This window comes from Zonotrichia leucophrys, chromosome 13 (assembly GCF_028769735.1).
Source record: "Zonotrichia leucophrys gambelii isolate GWCS_2022_RI chromosome 13, RI_Zleu_2.0, whole genome shotgun sequence".
Taxonomy (NCBI): Eukaryota; Metazoa; Chordata; class Aves; order Passeriformes; family Passerellidae; genus Zonotrichia; species Zonotrichia leucophrys.
The window spans coordinates 13,206,390-13,222,584 of NC_088183.1; the positions used below are offsets into that span (position 1 = coordinate 13,206,390).

A 16,195-nucleotide genomic window follows, 5' to 3' on the forward strand; every position below is an offset into this window, starting at 1 on the left:
TAGGATAAATAACCCTTATCTAAAAGACAACAGACAAAGTGCTGCTTAATTCTCTGAATATTGGGTACTGCTTACTTTGAGATCATTTTGGAAGGAATAGCCAATACGTAGACCAGATTTTTTAATCATAATTTTGAGGGGTTTTAATTTTTAATTAACAATGAAAGTTCTTGCCTTTTCTCTTGCATAGCTCAGAGGTGATAGGACTTGAAAAAAAAACTTAATACTAAAATATTTTATGATTTTAAAAAGCTTTATGTACTTATGTACATCATTCTGTAAAAGTAATTCGATAAAAAGACCCAATAAAAATAAGGAAGAATTTCTCTAAACTGCTTAATGAGGCCTAATAGAAATCTGAATTTCAGATCACATTAGGGTTGTCATATGCCCTAATTTCAGATGACAGCTCTGGCTTGCCATGCAGTTGGCCTTTTATTTTGTGTCAGGAATTAACCAACCGTGTGTTCTTACACTGTTTTATTAGAGCTACACTTAAAAGATGGGAAAACTTCATTACAGCAGTTATGTTAGAACATGAGTTACACAAGGGTGAATCAAGGCAGTTTCAGACCATATTTTGATATTTGAAATATGGATAAATATAGAGGAATGAAAAATTCCTTCTAGTTTTCCTGACTTCCTCCCCATGCAGGGGAGTGCAGAGTGCAGGTGATGCTCATTAGCAGCAATGCATCAGCACCGAGGGGCTGTGCTGCTCTCGCAGCTGCTGCTGGTAATGGGTGACTAATCCTGATGAGGCACAGAGCACATTCACAGGTGAGACAGTTCTTGATAATGTGTAGTGTTTGTGACACTTTCTAAAACAGTGTCTGAAGGAAGGGGATCTACTCAAAATCTGAAAGGGTAAAAAGTAACTGTGAACTTTGCATGGCTTTTTATTGGGGGGGGGGTTTGTTGGTATGTTTGTTTTTTTGCTTTTGTTTCCTTTTTAAATTTGCTGTTTACTGAAGGAGTTTAACATCTTGTAATGCCTCTTTTTCAGTGCTGTGGCTTGATTCTGTGTCTTTGAATCACACTATCTTATGGGCCTAAATAAATCAGGCAATACGTAGTGCTTGAAGTACTGACAATATTCTGGGGTTGGATTAACAGCTTGGGGAAAGGTGAAAATATCGCTTCTTGTCTTCATTTGCCAGTGCAGAAGGCATTATCAAAATGAGGTGTTAGTTATCAGCCAAGTCATTGTGTCTGTCTCTGTGTGGAGTTAGAGACATGCCAGGAGGGACTGGGAATACGAGATGGGCAGCCCTGGCTCGGATCGATGGCCCTAAGTGGATGCCTGGGGACAGGACAAGAGGCAGTCATAATTGAAATGCCACTTAGGCTTTCCCAGGCTTGCAGCCCTTTTGGTCTGGGGACTTTTGGAGCTGGATGTGGCCTTGGCTGCTTGGGAAGCCTCAGTGGGGCTCTGAGAGGAGCTTTCTTGCCATTGCTTAAATCCTTGTAAACTTGTGGCCTCCCCAGCACTCCCTAACAAATGTGCATTTGCTGTGTAAAGAGCTGTCTCTTTTAAGGAGGGGAGAAAAATGGAAAAAAGAAGAATTTTGAACCAGACTACTGCTAGTTCTGTTTATGTCTCCTGGTTTTTGTATGAATAGAGTCAGGAAGGTCAGATAACGTGCCTTGTGGCTTTCTCTGTGGTGTCCTTGCCTCTGATGGTGGCATGTGGTCAAAGGGAAGTAAATTCAGTGCACTGTTTGCTGTTTTCAGTGCTCTCTGGGGTGGGAGGTGCTGCCAGGGGGCAAAATCCTTCCTGAAGGCGCCCAGACAGGGCAGGGGAAGGTGGGGCTGGTGTTTTGCTGCTCCTCTTCTGATCTAATCAAAGCACACTGAGACTTGGACCATTAACATAAAGGGCTGACCCACCGTGGTGGAGTTGTGCTGCTCTGGACAGTTTGAAGAATACACTCCTGTGCAAGGCTGCATAAAGCCAGAGGCACCTTTCCCATGCCTTCAAATGGACATTTCTGCAGAAAATCAGTTTAGCTGCCCTTCATCTATAGAAAGGAATGTGTGTTTATACATAGACACAGTTATGTCTCTGAATGAGAGACTCTGCTGATGTAACTTTATTCATCCCTTTTAAAGAGACAATATACTACTCATCTCAGTAAGCCTGTAAATAATAATACTTATCCACAGTCTGTGGTTGGAATTGCAGTTACTATTGATTTTTCATAAAATACTGTTGGAATAGTTCTTAATTTAGTGGAATGTTAAGCTTTGCTTATCTCCAGCCCCAATTACACTTGTACTTCAGTGGTGTTTGGAGATGGGGCTGTGAATGGGTGCTGAGTTCCCTTTATCCCGCCTGGAGAATGGTTCCCAATGCTTGAAGCTGCCTCAGGTGCTTCCACCATGGTGTCTGGTGCAATGTAAGGAAGGGAAGAGCAGGACTTGATTTTCAGGATGTTTTGTGATTCAAGGCTGCAGATCCACCTCGGGTGGTGCTCCCAGCAGCACTAAAGGACTGATAGGTCAGCTCTTGTCCCTGCTCTGCTGTTGCTCCCTTCACTTTCTGGTAGCCCCAGTTCCTGCCGTCCTCTGGCGAGCTGTGTTTGGCCTAATGAGATCATCCCCCTTGTCTGTTCCCTCTCCTGATGTTCCCATTTTCACCCCAAGTGACTGTCTCCTGCTGTTTGGTTCTGGTTACCATGATGTTCATCTTTGCGGCTTTGCAGTAGTTCTGGAAGTTCATTATACTCTGGCACTTCCACTGTAAGTTTTATTATTTTCTGTTTTATTTTATCCTTCTTTATTGGAAACTCTCAGAGTAAAGTAAATACAGTTATATTTATTTTCACGCTTACAAGTGGAGCTCCTGATTAATTTCTTCTGTTTATTATCTACTTGGCTGTTTGTTTCTATCATTTCTTTGAATCAGTAATTGCTGAAGTTTATGCTGTGATCTGTACTCTGCTGAGACATTGATTAATGTTTTGGTTAGCTGAGCTACTTAAAAAGAAAATCTAAACCAAAACTCAGTATCAAGAGTGAGTGGCCTGGGGCCTCACTGGGTCCCAGCCATGACCAGCTGTGGTGGGCACAGCCCAGGATGTTCTGTGCTGCTCTCCTGCCCAGTGCCCTCATGCATCTCACTCAGACATCTTCCTTCCTCCTTCCAACGTTTTTGTTTTCCTCTTGAGAAATGAATGAATTCTTCATTGTTGGCCTTTTCTTTACTTTCCAAATTATTGATGGATGTTTACATGATGCTTTTCCACTCCTTTGTTTGTTAGTAAACAAGAGGTATTATTTGTAGGTGTTAAATACACATTATACCTGTTCTGGAAAAAAAAAAATTTCTTTTCAGATATATATATATATATATATTAAAATACATAGGAAAATATTTATTTTAGTCATTTCTCCTCTAGAGTTCTTTGTGCCTTTTCCTTTCAGGTTCTTCCTCTTGCAGTTTTAGGAACTCCTGATACCCTTGAACAGGATGGAGTCTGAGGTTTGTTATCCAGGGGCTGTGATCTGTCCAAAGCTCTGGTTTGTAACCACATATAAGCCATGGGTGAAGCACCCAGCAGTGGTGGTGAAGGATGCAGTTTCTCACTGAGCACAGTTTTGTTTTGTTACTGTCTGCTGTCCTGATTTATTCGTGCAATGGCTTCTTCCTACAGCTGCTGCTTGTTAAACACCAACTTTTACTGTTATTCCATCGCATTATCTTTAATTTCTGTGTGAAATCATGGTCTTCTTCATGTTTGGATGACCATGGTGCTTCCTTCAGCTTCTGCATTCTTTCCTGGTCCTAGGATGCATATTTCAGTAGACATGTCAGACTGGTGTATTTTTTGGTTTGACTGCTTTTCTTTTTATTTGGATTAAGGTTGCTGTGTCTCTGAAGATGTTACAAAGTTACTTCTGTGGTGTATTGGGGTTTTTTGTTCTGCTGTGATTCAGCTGATTTTTTTTCTCTGCCTCTTGAAAGCAATGCTATTAGATGTTTGCCATGATTTTTTTTCCTGTTGCTGTCATTCCCATTCTTCCTGACCTTATTCAGAATTTCTCTCGAAAATATAAAGTGTTGTCTTCAACTATTACTATATTCATTAGAAAAAATGATGCTGATTTTAAGGTAGACATTTAGAAATATGTCTGTTATGATGCACACTTAAGAAATTGATAGTGGCTTCCTTTTTGTAATTTAATCTTTTTTTTTGTTCTAAAGCTGTAATATATTGAAAAAACTTATGTTTACAATTTCATGGCTGTTAAAAGCTTTATTATTATTATTTTTCATTACCCAGAATTCAGTTAATTTCCATTTACTAATCTGCCACATTCTCTTATATCTTTTGCTGACTAATAGGAAGACAAAATTTTTTTTTTTCTTTCAAGTTTGGCCTACAGCTCATAAACTCAATTTCCATTATATGTATTGATGTCAAGATGAGGAAAAACATAGTTTGAAAGTTTTACTCCTATTTGTCAAGGGTGCTGTGTTATGATCAATATCACTTTAAGTAATTGGCATTTGTATTAAATGTCAACTGAATAGAAATTCTAGACATTCCCTGATTTGGTGCATTCAGAATTTTATAAATGATTAGTTTAAATAAGTTTCTGTAGGATGATAACTCTATACATGGAATATAAGGTATGCAGTGTGCATACAAAGTGAGCTGATATGAAAGTACCAGATTTGGTATTTGAATGCTGTGCACCAGTTTTTCTTCCAAGTCATCTCTCTGCAAGCTTGTCTCTGTCTTTATTGGAACACTGGCTACGTTGCAAGGCAATTATTCAAGCTGCCAAAGAAAAAGAGGGGTGTGTGGGGAGGGAGCAGTGAGAAAAGTCAAGGACTTCATAGCCAAAACACAGATGTTTCATTTGAATTTGTCCTGGCCTTTGGGTGAAGTTGCATGATGGTATCTTTTCTTCAGCACCATTGGTGCAGTGCTTTGATCAGGTGCAGTCTCAGAAGAAATCAATCTTGGGAAGCCACATGGAGTGGTGTTTGTGAGATCAGTGCTGTGGGTTTGGTTTGGGTTTTCCTCCTGCTGAAATGAAGTCCATCAGGAGGGGGGGGATACAATATAATGCACATGGTTTGTGTTCTCTTACACTCCAGCTGTGCCATCAGCTGTCAGCCCTTGATGAGGACATTGCTGTGTGTCCCCTCTGCTGCCCCGTGTGCTGGCACTGCCTCACAGGGCAGCAATGCACCAAACCAGAGTGGGGAACTGGTGCTGACTGAAGCTGTGGCAGGAGGACACAAAACAAACAGCACTGGTTTGGTGAGGTGGCCAGTCAGGCTCACAGGTTCCCATCATGGGTGCTGGCTCAGAGGAGCCAGGTGTTGCACAGCTGGGTGTAAGGAGGGAGTGAACACAAAGCTGGTGGCTGCTGCTGCTGTGTTCCTGTGGCTGCAGCCTGCGGGAGAGAGGGGAACTGACATTGCTGTGTCTCACAGCTACCTGCATGGTGACAGATTACAGATTTCTGCATTGGCATGGCCAGTAAATGTGCACTTGTCCCTTATTTACAGGTTGTGTAAAAATGCTTATCGCTCTGAGCTTACAGCTGAAGGCACCCAGACCTGTCCTGCAGCATGCAAAGTGCTGTGTAATGCCAAATGCAAGGAAAATGGGCACGTGCTGTTCACAGACACTTCTTCCATCTTCTTGTGCCAAATCTCAGCCAATTAAAGCGGGGCAGTGTCCTCTGGGGAGCGGTGAGCATGGAGGGGTTGGTGCTGAGCAGCAGCAGGGTGAGTCAGGGAGGCTGCCTGGCCTGGGGCCAGCAGTGTCAGAAAGGAGCAGGAAATTGATTTAGTGAAGCTCTGAGTACCTTGTGCTAAATGATCTATTGACTAAGAGAAAAAAAGAAATTAAAATTAAAAATACTACTAATAAAACATGGAGTATGTACCAACCAGGACAAATTGTATGTGTTATGTAAATTTTGCTGTTCCCTGGCTTTTAGATGCTTGCAGCTGTGATATTTCATTTCTATCATTACTGTGTGTGTAATCTATAACCTTCATCTAAGAAACACGACTCATTAATTAATCATTACCAAGGGCAAGACATGCAACAGCATCAAGTGTGCCAAATCCTCTCTCAAAGTTTTTAAGTGTCTGACTGCTCGTAGATAGCATCTCAGCAATCCTGGCAGATTACTCTAAAGGACCAGATCTTGCAGCACATAGTAAATTTATGGGTTTTTATATCAGTTCTTCCAGTGGCACTCCAAGTAATTTGCAACTCTGCCTTCCATTTATTTAACCCTCTCCTTACTGCTGCTGTGGCTCCTAGCACTGCTGGGATGGCTGGGATGTGGGTGACAGCAGGGACCTGAGGGTGCCATTGGTGCCGATGGGCAGCCCTGGAGTTTTCAGTGCTCATGGTGTGGATTATGGCATTATGGAAATGGGCAAACTCTGCTGCACTGTGACTTCTCTTCTGAGAAAGTGCTCTCCATTTTTATGCTGCTTATGTAGTACCTGCTAAAATTATTTTTAAAGAGTCTGGTATTATTCTGAAGTGTCTGAAAGGAGCAACTTCATTCCCTTTGGCTTTGCTGCTTTTCTTGCTTGGTTTGGCTTGTTTGTAAATATTGGTCGATGTTTACAAACACTTCTCTCCTGCTCTCTTACAGAAAGCTACTGCAAGGCAAAAAAATATTAGAACTTGTCAGACTGTATTTTTAGTCCTTCTTGGTAACAAGTACTTTATTGACAACTCTGTAATGAAACATGAAACCTGTTTTGATTTTTGTTAACTAATTTTCTACATGGATTTGTGATGGGGTTTTTTTTTTGTTTAGCTTGTTTGGGCTTTGTTTGTTTCTTTTCTAATTCTGTTACAGCTAGCAAGTTTCATCTGTCTTTGGACCTTCCACGTATAAAGAGGACAAAGGAAAAATTGAGTGCTGAAATTGTAGCTCTACTGCACTTTTTTACAGTGTCATATGCTTTTACATCTCCTGTGACTTTGAAAAGCTGTGTACTTACTTCAGCCTGATTTTAAAGTCATTTTTGCGTGATCTTGACTCTTTCTCATGCATTGTTCCATGGGAGGAGGTCACTCCAGCAGCACAGTGGCCTCACATATTATTATTTTAGCTCTCACATATTAATTATTCTTTTTCTTGGTAGCCCATCAGTGTCTGTGTCTCTGTAACCCAACACTGTTCTTATGGATCTTGCTGTTCCAAATCCAGCAGCTCCTGAAATAGTGATAAACAAGCAGGGGAAGGTACGAATGAATTAACAGTTATTAGCAAATACTGTAAATGGCACAGAATTACCAAAGCAGGAGGGAGGTATTAGAAGTCTAATTTCCACTTAAGCATAGGTTGATAGGATTGCACAAAAGAAAGTAAGCATAATAGTGAAAATAAGGAGATTATGAAAGTAAAGACTGCATCCCAAACCCTAATTAGTGAGGTTATCTGCATTTCAGCTTTCACATTTGCTCATTAGAAGCACTGGGTTGTTTTTTTTTTTCACCTTGATTCATATTCTTAGAAAATCTTATGCCAGGATTCTGGCCATAAAGATTTTACATGATACTAATGTACAATGTGTATCCAATTCTTTGTCTTATTAAAAAAAAAAATAAAATTGATGCTTTATGGAAAGCTGTTGGCCTGAAATACAATTATTCCTATTCATTTCCAGGGAGATAAACCTCAGCAGTTAAGCAGTGCTAGTACATCAGGCTTCTTTTTTAACCAAAAATAAGTACCATTAATTTAAATTCAGTGAAAGACATGGCTAAGGCAGTGTTAAATGCTCTCACTGTTAAAAGAAAGTAGCTTAAAAGTTTCATGCATAACAGTGGAAAGCATTAGCTTGTCTTTATAGGCTTTTGTACATACTTAGGATGAAACAGTTGGCTCCAATATTGATGGTTAACATGCCTGTTCCCCCCTCAGCCTGTGAGGATTTTGTGTATTTTTGAGTGGGCTGCCATCAATTATTTGAATTTCTTTGGCAGAATAACCAATCACTTCATCACCCTTATTTCCTATTGCTCAGTTTCATAATGCAAGGTGACACATATGTTTCTTTCAAAGTTATCTTACATCTGGCTTTGGCTCTGCCTGGGTCCTTTCATTGAGCAGGTGGAAATTGCTGAGGCAATGCACATATTAGGTAATAATTGTTTTTCCAAAAATACTTTTGTGGGTAATAGAAATTCTGAACAAAATGTGGGAATCAACAGGTATCAGAAGGTATTGCATACTGAGAAAGAAAATAATAAATTGACAGAGAAAGCAGCAAGTGGTCTGTGAAGTGGTGACATCTAAGGCTATTTTAAATTAAACTTTTTTGTATTAAAAATGCCCAGTGGAAAGTGTCACAATGCTAAAGTTTTGAGAAATGCTGCTTAAGTTCGTGTTTTTTTGTTCTTTTGAACTGAGTAGAGAAGATGTGGTTCTTTCTTATTTACTAGTTTGGCAGTGTAAAAATTAAATTACTAAGCAATGTCTGTGCTTGAGTGTCTGCATTTGGGACAGGGAGGAGGGAAAATAGGAGGCATATGGAAAGAGGAATCTAGAAGATTTATTTCTTACATCTGGTGTGGTTAGACTGTGATCCTTTTGGTGGTTAAAAACTGTAATAGATAAATGGCATTAAATGAAATTTAATGTTAAAGCCTTTGGTTATTGTTAGGATTTTACAGATTTTTTTTTTTTTCTGAAAGTTATTCTTATTTCTTTCTGACAGATCCAGCTTGGTTTTCACTGCCCACCACAGTAAGAATTCCCTCTCACCTGATGAGCTAAAGACACGACCCTAAGGACTGCCAGACTGAGCGCTGCCGCCTGCCTGGTCAGTGAGTACTCACAGCCTGACTTTTGTGTGCTGTTTGCTCACAGATGTGTTTGTATATTGTTGGCCAAAGTGGTTCCATCTATGCTTCAAAAGTGCCTGGGAAGATCTCTGCAGGAAAGTGGTTTTGTAGAGGAAAGCAATTTTTCTCAGCATTTTGCTTTAAAGAATCTACTTCAGTCTTTTCCAGCCCAAGTGAATTACTTCAGAAGGCCCCACTAAAAGAAATCTGCCTTTTTCCTGTCTACCTGCATGTTCATTTGGGGGCATTGCTCATCCTGAGAAATTCAGAATCAAATGAAGGTGTTAGGAATTTATTGCTCCTGGCATCAAAATATTTTTTACTTCACTGGAATGAGCTTTTTGTTCAGATTCTGAACAGAAAAAAATTATTCAGTCTGTATGACTGGCTGCATACAGTTCTATATCTGTGTATAGACAACATATGCCATGCAGAGAACAGAGAAAGAGAAGAAACCTTCCCATTATCTGTTCTTTCATGGTGTCTCTAACTGCTGGTCAGAATGCTCACAAGACACCCTGCAATTTAATTACTGTTGTACACATGCTTTGGGAATTCAGGTAATTATATAAATACCACACTTAGCCCAGTGTGTCCAGCACTGGAAAGGGGCTGTCCTGTTTAAGTGTCACTCAAGAGTAAAGGGAACATAACCTTTGGTTGATGGATTCCCATCAGGAAAAAAACAAAACCAAACCTTACTTATGTTCCAAAAAAAAAAAAAAATCTGTCCTCTCTTATGGATTTTAATTTTACTGAGAGTAATTTTCAGTGAGACACCTGAGAATTCTTACTTGAGTAATTTAATTCAGTGGCAGTATTTCATGGGACGCTCCTTCCAGATTGTGCCTTTTCTAAATCTCTCATTTGGAGTTGGTTTAATATAACATTTAAAATTGTTTCACTTGTCTTGAAAAGCATGGCAAAACAGTGAGATTTAGATATGGCAGGCACCAAGTTCCGAGGAAATTCTTTAATTCACACTGAAAAAAATCAACACGTTCTTCTGCATTGTTTGCAATGGGTCATTTGGTTGTCATTACATATTTTCTACTGGAAGGTTAATTTCTGACTCCAGGGCTGTACTTTTTCGGTTTTTAGGCCATTAAGATCCATGCTCCATACTTATAAAGTAAATTACTCCAAGGGTCTGATCTTTAAATTTTCAAAATTTATGTTGTGTAAGAAAATTAAAATGAGAAAAACGAGATACTTTAGTATAAGGAGTTCTTCATAATGAGAAAGAAAATATGGAGCGATTGTGGTGATTTTAAAATTTATTTTTAATATTTTACATGTCTAAGTTTCATGACAATTTTCTACCAGTTCTGTGTGGTTAGAAATATGAAATAGGGGATTCCTGAAATCTGTGTTGACTATTATAGATATATCTATCTGGGCTATGTGTAAGTTATTTGTATATGCTCTGTGTCTATGTTCCTGTATTTAAGGGATCTTCATAGCCCATCTTTAAGTAGATAAAGAATAGATTAACCAGTACTTCCCACAGCAAATTCCAGGAGAACAAGCATTAAGTGATAAAAGATACTGGTTCCAGAAGCTCTCACTTTTGCTCTGTATCTCAACAGCAGTTTGTCAGGGAAAGGTTGCAGAAGTAGGTCCTTGGTGAGAATTTCAAAACACCTGATAGCTCAATCTCAAAATCCCCTGCTGTAGTCTTGGTTTGTTTGTTTTTTGCTGTCTGTTTTTTAAAATAACACCAAATGATCTCCCAGGGTCAGACCGTAAGTCAGTAACAAAGCTGAACATAAAACCAAATTGATAATTCCCTGCAGTAATTGAGGTTGACAATATGCCTGCTTAAACTGTCAAAATGGTGGCTAGATCCTGTGCATTACTTATTTTCATTGCTCTGGAAAATACTGAGGCCAGGAAGGATTTTCAGGCACTGAAGAAAACTTTTCTTCTTGCTCTAATCATACGAATTTACAGGGGGAGTTTGCTTTGGGTTTGATTTGACTCGAGGCAGAGGCTCGGGGGACAAGGAGCTCAGTGCTGTGTGTGAGGAGCAGAGCTTTCCTTCCCTGAAATATTTGCTTTAGAGGATGTCCAGCAGTTCCTCCAGCTGAGAGAGGGCTCCTCACAGAGCCCCAGGACAGGGGAAGAACATGAGCACCTCCAGATCCCGTGAGCACGGTGCAGCAGCTGATTTGGGGTTTCATTCTGGGCCTTCAGGGTTCTGGGAGATGTTCTGTCTGTAGTGGGAGTGTTCCTTAGCTGCAGGTTTGGGTTGGGAATTTGCCCTGGGCTCTGTCCCAGGTGCTGGTGGCATCACTTGTTTTCAGCCTGCTGTCTGTTCTTTATTTCACTCCTAAACTTGTGTTCCTGTGCATTTCCTGGTGTGATGAGGAAGTGCTGGTTACTTCCCAGTTAATTCCCTTTTTCTATGGTTTGCCCAGCCCTTCAGCACTGCCTGTTTCTGCCTTATGTTCTTTATGCATCTGTCAAAACCTCGCTGTCAGCCCCCAAACCACTGTTGAGGCTCATTTCCCTCCACTGTGCCCTTCTCCAGCATCCTCTGTGTTCTTCAGAGGCCAAGGCCGTGACATCAATATTTCAGCATGTTTGTTAGGTTCTTTTTTTCTTTTTTTAATTTGATTTCTTTTCAACAACGGCTGCTATCATCCCATCATGGTGGATCAAAGCTTTTAGAAAGTAACTACCTTAGAGGAAAAAGTTTAACTTCTTGTACAAAACCCTTCTGGACTTATCCTCAAGGGAGGACTCAGTTTCTTAGCTTTATGCATCTTGACAAGAAATTTGTGTCTTCTGAGGGAGTTGGAAGAAAACAGCCTCTTCATCACTGCCAACTTCTGTGCTCCTCTTAGTTCCAGGTCTGGAGGATGCAAATTTTTTGGCATTTGTAGTGCTGCCACTCTGAAAAAAAAGAGCATATTCTATATGGTTTGAAAACCTTCTGCAAACTCCCATTGGTATAAATAGTCAAAACTGCTTGAGCAAATTGCTGAAGAAGCCCTTTTTTTACTGTCAGACTTGGATGCCCCTACCATGTTGGGTTTATTAGTTTGCAATGATTTTGAAAGGGAACAGAAGTTAACAAATGATGTGTTCTTAAGTATTTGTATCTTTTATTTCTTAGGCAACTCACAATCAGGGCTTGATAAGTATTAGCACTCACAAATGGAGCCACAAAACCAATGCAACCTCTGCTATTGATTTTTCTCCTGGGTAACTCTTGGCAGCAAAGGCAGGTTACCATCCTGTGTAAGCATCAAATTTACTTAGAGTAAATTACTCTGAATTATAAACTAACCAATAAATCAGCGTTGCTACAGTGTTGTCCTCCCATTCCTCACCCCATACCTGAAGTGTGTGTCCCAGATAAGAATCAATGTATCAGAAAATTGTTTTAATTTTATTTTTAATTAAATACAATAAAAATGAATGCTCTCCTGGAATTACCTGGAATAATTATGCCTGGTGAAAGAGCAGGGGCATATATGCAATTAAAATTGGTCATTGTAATGTGATAATTACAGAAGTAGAATTAAGGTGTTGCCCGTGCTTTTGTAAATTATGCCATATCACCAAGTACCATTGTTTTTACATTTTTGTCTTTGTTCTGAAGTTCAGTAAGATATTAATGGGGCTAACCAATTTTACTAGTGGTTTTAAATTAATCAGGACATATGCCCACACATTGGCCTTAGCACTGCAAGCATATTTGTTGGGAGAGGAATTTATTTGGCAGCATTCTTTAAAACCCAACATTTGATATGAAGGAGATGAAGCACTGCCATTTCTCAAGTACTGCATGAGCAGATGAGAAATTGAATATTACTTTGGATAAATTCAGGCCTCAGTCAGATGTATGGAAGATGGGAATAATTCAAGCAGAACAGGAAGCCTAGGATAATTAAAAAATAAATTACTGTATCTTAAAATATTTTAGTGGACTCTAGATATGAGTGTTCAGACTGAGAAGGATGTAGTGAGAAAAACTAACTATATGAAAATACCAAATTATCACTAAAGGTCAAGTAAGAATGTACTGGAAAAGATAACTGGATGTTTGAAGTCCTGTTGTTTGTTTTGTTTGGGGTTTTTTTTTGACTGACTACTATGTAGCATACAAAGTTGAGAGTTGATAAATAGATGCTGATAATATTTGCTATTTTATGAGAATTCTCTTTGAGTCAGGTACAAGTTTTATTAACAATAATGTGCATTCTGTGCCATGACATTGTATAATTCATGTATTCTTCCAATACCTCAGTGGGATATGAGATTTTGTGTGAAAAAGGACATTGTATAATTCATTTATTTTTCATAAACTTGAGTGGGATATGAACCTCTGTATGAAAAAGGCTCTGCGGGGGAAAAATATTTGAGTTTTGACCTTTGATTTTTCTAACTAAGGGCAAGTTTTAATATATGTCATAGTTTTGAAAAGGAAATTCATTTTTTGCCTTCTGTGGGAGTCTGGGAGTGTGGGTGAAAGGGTGGGGGAAAATGCTGTAGGTATTCAGGCAGCTTGAGGGAAATGTTAGGATAATGTTAGGATCTGAATGCTTCTTAAAGTGAGACTGAAGGGGACAGGTCTTGCCTAGAATCTCCAGAAATTGCATTCTGGGGCTATCCTTGGAGAGCCGAAAGAAAACAGTAACAACTCATGACAGATTATTCTCTATAAAATAGTCTGTGTAACCTGCTACAAGCACTGAATAGGGGTATCTAGCATGAAGGAAAATGTAAAATCCTGTCTGTGGTGCAGTAACCTGCTCTTTATTTATGGTTTTATTTCTTCCTTCCTGTATTGAAATCTCAGCACTGACAATTCTAGATTTTTGTGCAACTGATTCTGAAGTCTTCCTGGAAACTTGGTGGGGTTTCAAAAGAAGTTCTGTGTGTTTGAGAATGATGTGGCCCTTCCTGTTTGATGATGAATCCTGGGCTGAACTATTTCAGAGTGAAATAGCTTCCTAGTGAAAGATCCTATTTCCTTGAGAAAGGGAAAGGTTCTCAGTCAGCATCTGTCCTGGAAGAAACCCTCTGTCTGTAATTACTTGGTGACTGGAGTTTGAGGTGCTGTGACTGTGTGGGTGTCTGATAAATGGTTTTGGTGGAATAGAGCACACATATGAGGAATGAGTGGATAAAGCTGCATTTCAGTTCCATTCATCCCAGACCAGGCTGATGCCTTTGCCTTCATGAACGGCTTATTTTTGTGTATTTAACAAAAAAGAAAAAAAGGAAATCTTTATGAGAAGGGAATATTGGTAAATAGATGTTATCTTTCAGGTTTTTCCTTTGCTTTTTATTGCACTGTTTTTGTTTCTAGAAGTAACAGGTTCAAATAAAAAATACAGTTACAAAAGACAGTCTGATTGTGAACAGCCTGAAATTAAATCACAAGTTAACTTCTAGTGAGCAACCTGTTTCTTGGATAGGATCTTCAAAAATCAGGTGTCATAGAAAGAAAACAGAAGTAGATAAAAGCTAAACTGCCATCCCAGTGAGAATCAAGATGTTCAGTGTTCCCTGACTTTGTTGTATGGGAAGCATCACCCCATGAGTACTGAGAGCTGCATGTGCTTGGTGCTGAAGCTGGGGCACGAGTGAGGGACAGTGAGCCTGAGGAACAGCTCAGGTGTCACTCTGGAGATGGTGGTGCTGAGTGCAGGAAGGGAGAGAGGTGAGCAGGGCCGGGGTAACTCAGCTTTGCACTCCAGGGACCCTCCAAGGGTGCTAGCCTTGACTGGAGGAACGTGGCAGTGGGGCTTGGGAGAGCCCTGTGCCATTCCATGGGGTCTGTGAGCCAACATGACCTATTGGAATAAGAATCCCAATATTACCAGTTAGATTGTGCCTGGGTCAGTCTGACCCTCGCGGCTGAGCCAAAGGCGGCTTCTGTGGTGCATCACCCCAGAGACACCTTTAGCTTGCTGGTGGTTTCAGCTGGGCACTAAACAAGTCCAGGCTTGTTAGGGACTCCGTTTACCTTAGGAAGAAGCTTCAGGTGAAGGTGAAGAGAAAAAAGGAGGGATTCTGCCGGAGGGTTATATGCAGTGGTTTATTCCATGGTTACAGAGGTCTGAATCTTGGGAAGAACTCCAACAGAATTGCGAGCACATGGCTGGACTCACCTTTTAAGCTCAGGGGGTGGGGAGGCGACAGGTGAGCCACCAACCAGGTGGGGGGGGTGGGGTCTCAAGGGACACCTAGACAGGCCAATGACCCCTGGGCCTGAGGGGCATCCGTTGAATTTGACCAACCACACGACGTCTTTGCTGGAATGTTAAGCCTGATTGACAGGACTCACTCAGCATGGGGGCAAGGGGGAAGGGAGAGGCGTAGGCACACCTGGGAAGGGACCCGGGACCCGGAAGTCTAAAACAGGACATTACAACACCCTACAACAATGACCCATAACACAAACAGCTTGTGTTCTCTGCTCTTATTCTGCCTTTGAACTTGAAGCTGTGTGCAGGGAAGGTTGTGGTTTGCTAATTGTCTTCAAGCTGTTATTTACTCTCGGTGTCACTGGGCCTTCTATAAGTTTGCGTTTACATAAATGCATCTCACATTGTTGGCACCTTCACCTGAAATGGGAAAAGAGCATGGTTACTACTGTCTTACATCATCTACTACAGAAAACCAAAATGTACCTCAGGGTGAGTTTCATCAAATTAATTTAGAATTATAAAGTCAATATAACTGTATTTTTATTTGATTTTACCTTGCACCTGCCCAGTTATTTTACTGCAGATGGGTCTAACCTTCCTTTTTGAGCACGTGCAGCAGAAGCAGCTTTGCTTCATGCAGATCCTCACTGACCCAGCTTTTTATACCCCCTGGCAATCTGCTCTGTGCTTGTACAACACCAGGTTAATTACAGCCTTGTGAACAATCTGCCTACTGGTAGAGAGATTTTTTTTTTTCTTTCTTTTGCTTTACAAGACTGCATCTTCTTATTTTTTAATATTAGCTTTGTCATAACTGTCACATGGCACGTTTCACGGCCAGTTGAAGTTTCCCTCACTTTAGCAGAAATCCAGCTTATTATGCAGATACCCACTTTTGAGAATGAGCATCTGCAGCTACTCAAGACACAGAGATGCTGGTGAATGTGTCTAGGCATCTTCATTTGTTGTGCTGTGTTGTCCCTGAATAAATATGCAGAATATCTGGCAGTTGAGCAGTCACAATGCAAAAAGAGAAACACACTGGTGTTTTGTTATGTGATAGCTGGCTGTGCCACTGATTATAAAGCATGTAGCTGAACCCAAGGGGAAGAAATTTTTCTTTTTAAAAAGTATTCTAAATATTTTTCTTATCTCTTTTTTTTTTGTCGATCTCCTTAGCAACAG

General features: G+C 40.2%; 1 protein-coding gene across 5 annotated transcripts in view; it reads left to right on the forward strand.

The window, feature by feature from the left end:
* Nucleotides 1–16,195, forward strand: part of TENM2 (teneurin transmembrane protein 2) — a 675,237-nt gene that overhangs the window by 109,702 nt on the left and 549,340 nt on the right. For 2 of the 5 annotated variants that reach the window (XM_064724592.1, XM_064724593.1), the window contains exon 2: nt 8,717–8,825. The exons of the other annotated variants lie outside the window; for them this stretch is intronic. The gene's annotated coding sequence lies outside the window, so the exon portion shown is untranslated. The remainder of the gene's footprint in view (nt 1–8,716; nt 8,826–16,195) is intronic. 5 annotated transcript variants of the gene reach the window in all.